Source organism: Panulirus ornatus, chromosome 41 (genome assembly GCF_036320965.1).
Source record: "Panulirus ornatus isolate Po-2019 chromosome 41, ASM3632096v1, whole genome shotgun sequence".
NCBI classification, from domain to species: Eukaryota; Metazoa; Arthropoda; class Malacostraca; order Decapoda; family Palinuridae; genus Panulirus; species Panulirus ornatus.
In genome coordinates this window covers 2,195,001-2,197,281 of record NC_092264.1, presented here as the reverse complement: position 1 = coordinate 2,197,281, position 2,281 = coordinate 2,195,001, and positions in this window count along the sequence as shown.

Sequence of the window (2,281 nt, the reverse complement as noted above, 5' to 3'; positions counted from 1 at the left end):
GTGCAGCGAAAATTTTATGTTACATGGGTCTTTACTGATATACAGACCTTCTTGGGGCGTTAGGTTGCCACTCAACTGGCTATTTTTTTGCCACTAGACCTGCCATTGGTTGCCACTAGATCAGCCATTATTTGCTACTGGATCTGCCATTAGTTGCCACTGGAGCCACTATTGCTTACCAATTTGAAAACTGCCAATTTGATAAAGCTCAAGTCCATTACTCTGTGAAGCTCCATGTCACGAGTATGTGGAAATTGGAAGCATATTTTCAATTACAGTGAAGCACTACAGTAAGCTGTAAGTTTTCAAAGCTTGTTTGGTTGTATCGGTGTCTGTCGGGGTATTGGTAGTAATAGTTGTGGTAGTAGTAGTTGTAGTTGCAGTCGTTGCTGTACTTGTAGTAGTTGTAGTTGCAGTTGTTTTTGCTGTTCTTGTTGTGTTGGTATTATAGTCGTAATAAAACAAGTAGTAGTAGTAGTAGTAGTAGTAGTAGTAGTAGTAGTAGTAGTAGTATTGCTGTCGGTGTAGTTATTGTAGTAGTAGTAGTAGTAGTTACTGTTGTTGTTGTTGTTGTTGTTTTAGCCGTAGTAGAAGTAATAATAGAGGTCGATTCTCTCTACAGTAGCAGTTTTTCCCAGTTTGCACATCGCTCTGTCCTTGCTTTCCCACCGTCCGCCAGGCTTGGCTGCCAGCTGTGAATACGGCGAGTCTTCCCCTTAAACTTTAGTCTTGCTCCAAGTGAGATCTGGATGTTCCCGATCCTTTCATAATGCTTTGCTAGACCCTGTGTACCATGTGCCACTTGCTAGAAACGATAGCAAACTTACGCCTGCTATGGGCAAGTTACGTGGGGGTCTCGAGTGTGAGTGGGGAGTATGTTTGCATAGGGGGCAGAAGTGACAAGGGGTAGAGAGGGAGAGGTTCTCCTCTCTCTCCCTCTCTCTCCTGCTAACGCTGGAGGGTATTCAATTTCCTAATCTTGAGCGTTAATATCCGGGTGCGTCACGTTAGCTATAGATAGTGGACCAGTTACTGATGGTGAGTCCTGCCAACACCCCTACAGTCGCCTCTAGTAGTCTACACGTCCTGGCAACACTGCTACCGTCTCCCCATGTAGGTTGCACGTCCTGGCAACTCTGTTAGTCTCCCCTTGTAGATTACATGCCCTGGCACCACTACTATAGTGGTCTCTAGTCTACACGTAATTTCCCACTGTGGTAAAATACTATTGATTATGATAAGGATAATTTTCCCACTGTGATAAGATGCTGTTATGATAATGATAACATACAAGCATATACCTTTCCATTGTGATAAGATGTTGTTATGATAATGATAAGGATAACATACACGCACATACCTTTCCATTGTGATAAGATGCTGTTATGATAATGATAATGATAACATACAAGCACGTACCTTTCCACTGTGATAAGCTAACTGTTATGATAATTATAACATACAAGCACATATCTTTCCACTGTGATAAGGTACTGTTATGATATTGATAACATACAAGCACATATCACTCCACTGTGATAAGATACTGTTAATCAGTTGAAGAAAGTTAAGTAAGTGTAGTGTTATATATGGATTGACAAGTTTGGCTTCATGAAAATATGATCGTACTTTTCACTCGGTTACTTACGTTTTATCACTGGACAATCGGACCCTCGCGAAGTATTCTAGAAATATGGACACCACGGTTGGGAAATAATGTATCTTTTTATATCATTCTGTGAAGGATACCAATAGTGTGGGTTTTTTTTTATATTTTCTTCGTGGCAGAGAAAAATTGAGGCTCTGAAACGCCATTCATATCACGGGGCGGGTGGAAGTAACCAAAGTTTTTCCTGCAATTATGTGAAGACAATGGATGAAGTTTGTGTTATATTTATACATATATATACACGTTAAAAATAAGAATAAAGAGTAAAAAATATGGATAAAGGAAAAGTTGCTATTGAGTGCTGAGAACATTTTAAGGTAATTGAGCACTTGTGTGGAGAGAAGGAGAATAATGGTTGCTTTGTTGGTGTGGAAAGCGATTGACAAAATGTTTGGGCTGAAAAAGGAAAAGAAAAAAAAAAAAAGACTTCTTTGTATTTGATGGTTGGCCATTGCCCGCTCAGTCCATGTTCTTCCGAGGAAAAAGGGACGCATTTTCGTACTCAACAGATTTTATATCATGATCTGACGCTTTATTTTTCCTTTTTTGTATCTCACGGTGCGTCAACGTAGCACACCACTCCGGCCGGCCCAACCCTGCCTTGCAGCCCTC